The 5,862-nt window shown below is 43.5% G+C and overlaps 1 protein-coding gene across 4 annotated transcripts in view; it reads left to right on the top strand.

Annotated features, from left to right (window-relative positions):
• The window catches only part of LOC102677152 (extracellular sulfatase SULF-1 homolog), a 72,295-nt gene that overhangs the window by 49,568 nt on the left and 16,865 nt on the right, over positions 1–5,862 (top strand). The gene's annotated exons all lie outside the window — the stretch shown is intronic.

The raw sequence follows: 5,862 nt of genomic DNA, 5'->3' as shown, positions 1-5,862 counted from the left end.
GGACGAAGGAAAGAGGAGCGACGTTGAGGAGGGAAACGAGGGCGGGAAGAAAGAAAGGGAAGGGGAGAAGAGAAGAAGGAAATGAATAGAGAGAGAGAGGAGGGAGGAAGCGAGGTCGAAGACGAGTTGGACTAACCCGCAAGCTAGCTGCAAGATACACGAGGGTCGCACACATCGCGAGGCGCACAAAAGGGCCCCCACGATGCAGGTGCAGCTCTGCGGATCGGTGCATTCATTGGACTTTTGCGACCCTTTCTGCGCCGTCGTCAAAAGACGTGCGACGGTGTCCGTGATTGGGTGAAAACGAACGACACCTTAAGCCTCACACGCAACGGTCACAGTGTCTTTTCGGGACGTGAACTTTTTCGCGCTTCGCTCTCTCCTCTGGGATTCACCAGAAGGAAGATTCATCACAGTTTTACACGCTGGGAAGGGAATAAAGAAATACGGAGAAGAATAAACTTTATACACCCGTCGAGAATTCTCTTCCATAGACATTGTTCCCTCTCTGATAGAAATATACGCGATTCTGATGTAACCGTTCGGATCCCGATACAAACGTCCAATTCCAGAAATACTTGGGACATATAAGGATAATGCGTTTACATTACCCTCGATTAACCATCTACTTTGGCTTGTTAACTTTTAAACGATGATCTCGCAACACGAGAATAGTTGTGAACTACTAATAAGGGAAGGGAATCTCTTTAGTCTCGTCTCGTTTAAGAAATGAACAATCGAGAATAAACGAGGAAGAAGACGCGACGGAGTGGAGACGTTTGTACCGTTTGTAATAAGACAAATCGGTCCCTATTATTTGCATAATCATGATAACTGCGTAATGACGGTATCAACGCGAGACCAATGTAGCTACCATAAATGTTGTCCGGAGGGCGTTCCTTATGATTAATGCCTTGCGAGGAGGGGGGCGCTTATTAAGCGAGACAATCCAAGAAGGAAAAAGTATCGAGTTATGTATCGAGAAAAGGGGGGAAATTGCACCCTAGCACCGAGACACTTCTCTCTTTTATCAAATCTTCTTTTTCTTTTCGCGAGCGGACTTCGAATAATAACGATGCATCTATGCATCACAGTGTGCGTGGATATAGTACAGTATGCATTTGCCCGAGAGAACGAGATCGAAAAGCGAACAGTTCGAAGAAAGCATCCCGACTGGTTTCATCCCGACCGACCGTTTCCTAGAATTTTGCGATTCATCGTTTTTCGAAGATGATCGCATACCACCTCGTTCATCTCCTCCGTTTCTATTCGGATCATCGCGAAATTTTCGATCACGACAAACCGATTTTACTCGTTATCGAATTCGGTGCATGCGAAGTATCCTTAAATCGTGGCGGGCGACGTTTCGAAAATCGTAGAAATTGGACGGCACGCGAACGAAGCCGCGATGAAAAGGAGGTTAATACCACGGGTGCACGAAACAGACCGAAATAATCGCGAGAAGGATCATTAACGATTTGGTTCATCGCGATGCGATGATCCCCCTGAATACAAGTCGCGTGCAGCTCAGTCTTGTCTAATTCCGTCGTTTGTTAATCGGAGGGTATGTAGAGTATGTAGCGTTTGAATCAGCTTTCGTGACTTCGGGAATTCGAAATGATGACAAGCGCGCAACGAACCGCCAAGCTTCAAGTTGGAGGAAGAAGCTTTATTTGTTATCAGATTTTGTAAATATCAGTGATATATGGACACTTGTAGTTGAACGTTTGATTACGAAACATTGCATGGTAAATGAAAATTTTCATTTAAAATTGATTGTAAACGTGTTTTTTTATCTGTATCAATAATAACTTTGTTTTTTTTTTTATTACAAATATGTTTCAAGCAAAAATTGTATTATTTGAAACAAATAATGTCGCTACATACTTTATATTATGACACAGATCATTATATTCACGCAAAATTACAAACGAAACTTTAACTTTTCGTGCAAAAGTCAGGAAAAAAAACTGAAATTCTTTTATCAAAATCCGCACAGAAGATAGAGAAAACAATGCTATCGAAGTCACTTTTTGAATTATCGCGATATCTCAATCCGTTGCCGAGATATAAGAGCTCAAAGTATCCGCTCAAGATGGACGTAGAAATTATGAATGAGCCCGCAACCCAGTGTTCTATATTTTTCCTGGAAATGCGTACTACGTTCTTCCAAGAATCGCGTACTACGCTTTTCCAGGAATCGCGCGCTGTCACTTGTCTGCAGTTTGGGATAGGTCAGCGAGACGAGAAGTCCGAGTAAGGGACAAGGACGGAGACAATAAACGATTAAAAATTACCATTTTCTTTGCACGACGATATCTCGGCAACCGGAAGTCGTATCGAGATAAACGAAAAGGCGTTTTAAAGGGTAAGGTTTCACGCTTCTAACGATCGTTCGTTCGTTGATCGGAAATCATTACCTTCGGAGTTATAACGGTTTAAAATTTATCTAATTTTAATAGGATTAATCCGGTTTAACGTATATACTTAAAAATTATCTTTTCTTTACACGACGATATCTTGGGAACCGGAAGTCGTATCGAGATAAACAAAAATACGTTTTAAAGAGCAAATTCCCCTGCTTTTAATAGTCTTTCATCCATTGACCGAATATCCTTACGTTTGAAGCCATAGCAGTTTAAAGTTTAATCCAGTTTTAATATAAATTACACGATATATCGAAGAATACTGTTTGCAGCAATATTAGAGGTTATAAATTGATTTAAAAAATCCTTTAATTAAAGTAAATTTAATCAACCAATTAGAATGTAATTGATCTTGATATCTTGAATCATGATAATCTCAATAATCTCGGAATTACTTTAACCATTTTTTCCTAACGATGAAAGAAACGATGAAAACTAAGATCTACGCCAAGAATACAAAGATAAGAGAAAAAGAGAGAAGAAAGTAGGCCAATTCGAGGGATGACGCAACGTTACCTGTTGCTTCTCGAATTGGCGAACCAATGCTTGCCGTTGTTGCAACGAAAGCGCGGGTAAAAATGCAAAAATAATAGTCGAGACGAGTCTCGATGGCGTTCGATCGTAAAAAGCCGGTACGTAGTCGGCCGAGCCGGTCGATCGGTCTGTGTCCGACAAAGCGGGACAAAAGGACGAGCCGGAGGAACCGTGATATCCTGGCGCCAGTCGCGGCTCCGCATTCTCCTCTCTCTCTCTCTCTCACTCTCTCTTTCTCTCTTTCCTTTCAAACAAAACGAATATCGGGGGAATGGTGGAGCGGTCGATGCAACGGATACATATACGTGTTGTAGGCGGGAATATGGGCCAGGCGAAAAGTTCACGAAACGAGGATCTCTATCGAGGCAGAAAACCACGTCGATCCACGGGGATCAAATCTTATTTTCCTTAGAACATTATTTTCCTCATTTTCGTGGAATGAAAGCTGCGGCCAAACCTCCCAGGCCTGACTTATCGCGAGCCAAAACGTTCAAATGAAAGATGGCTTTGCCATGGATAGCGGTCACCAATTGGATATTCGATATTCGTTTCATACGAAGATTTAAAAATACGGAGAAAGAGAGAGAGAGAAGGAGGGAGGGAGGGAAATGAATACCGAGATGGGAATACGAAGATGGAGAAGCAATTGCGGGTTTTCGAGGTATGCGCATTTTTAAGAGGCGATGGAATAAGAAATAGCAGAGTATGGCGGGACATTGATTAATTGAAATGACGAAGGGGCAATTAAACTTGGTTGGCCGATCATTATTGTGATCAACGTTCCTCGCATGTGCATCGCACGATAACAATCTAATTGATATTTACGGCTGCCCCAGTGTATCCAGGTATTTTTAGGTTGGGCCTAAGTCAGTGTCATGCGAAGGCAACGACCTTAGAGATGTAAGCGTCTCGTAGGCTGGGAAAATAGACGAAGAAATAATCGATATAAATACACTGTGTGTGTGTATGTTATATTTAATTCAACATCTTGAATCTTTTTTTTGTTTTTCTTTTCAATACTTATCGATGATAGATTACACCCCATATTATATCCGCTGTTAAAGCAAGAAAGTTTCGCGCTTCGAAGATACCAATGATCAATTCGTTTGCCGAAAAGACAAGTATCTTAATGTATTCACGGCACGGTACTAGCTAATGAATTTCGAATTATCAATAATTAAAGCGTAATTTTAAACGCGGCCCACCAACACCACGTTAAGACGACCAGGTCATTTATGCAAATTTTTCGTTCCTTTAAACCAGTTCCGTGAGAAACTGGTGTCTCCCTTTGGAAAAAAAAAAAAGTGAGCCAGATAATATCTAACCGCGAACGAACCGAGCGAATTTCTTCAAACTACGTCGCTAATTAATCCGCAACTACTTTTTTTCTCTCCTCCATCCTCCACTTCGCTAGCCCCCGTCGCAGAAGAAATCAGGTCGAACATCCGCTCCTTTTCTCTCTCTCTCTCTCTCTCTCTTTCTCTCTCCTGACACATCGCAGGAAACGTCAGCTCGCGTGATCGCCGGTCGACTCATTTTTAAAACCATCCCTGACATTTAAAATTGAAATGCTCTTCCTTTTCCCTCTTTCGAGCGTGCTAGCTAGCCAAATCTTCTCTCCTCTTCCTCCCCCTCCCCCCTTTTTTTTAGATACAAAACGACGAGCTATTCAAATTTCTTTTTGGAAAGGGGACGAGTTCCGAGAAACTCTATCGCTCGGAAAGAAGCCGAAAATTTCATAAAAAAACCCCGGCGTTAACGGAAGAAGGCGAGACACGAGTCTAATTGCGAGATTTCGAAGAGATTCGCGACGTTAACGACCGTCCACTGACCCGTATATACATATATATATGAATCGTGTTGGGGAAGGGATAAGGTAAGGACGAATTTTCGCCCTCGAGGCCGCAAGCCACCCATCCAACGAGATTTACCGTCCTTTATATTTAGTATCGAGAAAGGCGGCCCTTTATTGAGACGTCATCGGTTAACGCAAAACGAGAGTAATGCGATTGGCCCGTGGTCTCGAGGTGGTCCTCGCCCGCCACGCAAAAAGTTGCCCCGTTCCGTCCAAACCATCGGCCTCCCTTCCCTTCTTCGTGCAACTGTTATAAATAAGCCCCCCTTTCCTCCCCCTCCTCGGCCTGTTCGATAGCGGGTACAGGTATGTAAACGCTGCCGCGGCTACCAACGAAAGGGACGGCGTGGTACTTTTGAATTAATTATTTGATGGTGCCCCGTATGAATAATTCAACGCTGCCCCCGAGATGAATCCGAGAAGACCGATGCGCCCTGGCTGTGCATCGAGGGGTTGGCCCGGAAAATGGGATTGCCTTTTTGATTTATCGCGGGAGGAAAATTCCCTTGGAAGTTTCTCCTCGCGATTCACGAGGTTGAGAAAATCGCGAATCGTGGGAGGGTGTGGAAATTTTCATCATTCAGTTACGTTACGTTTCCTCGAGACGAGGACGTGTTAGTTCATCGAAAGTTGCGTTAATCGATCGAGAGATGGATTCTGCAGAGAGTCGATGGTTAATTCGAGTGAGGAGGAGGGGGTGGAAAAACGAGAGCAAAAAGCAAGCCGGGGGTAATCGATCTGTTACATGAGTCAGTTCCTGCGACGAACCGAGCGTGTCCATAGCACATTAATTACTATTGCGATAGCCGGAGTCTACTAGAGATATTTCTTTTATTAAGCCCGGTTGAAACGAGCCTGCCACGCCTCGTGATCATTACTCACTCGACGGCAACACTCTGATTCGGTGCCTTTTTTTGCCGAACTGCGCTCGATCCCATTGAGACAAACCGAGTACAGGCTTGTAAGCACACGTGTGACAGGGAAACAAAGAACGNTACTAATCGAAAGAGTGTGTGAATAGATTTAACACGTTCAATGCGCCGCGTA

Source organism: Apis dorsata, unplaced genomic scaffold (assembly GCF_000469605.1).
Source record: "Apis dorsata unplaced genomic scaffold, Apis dorsata 1.3 scaffold_163, whole genome shotgun sequence".
NCBI classification, from domain to species: Eukaryota; Metazoa; Arthropoda; class Insecta; order Hymenoptera; family Apidae; genus Apis; species Apis dorsata.
This window is presented reverse-complemented; position numbering and strand designations above follow the sequence as displayed.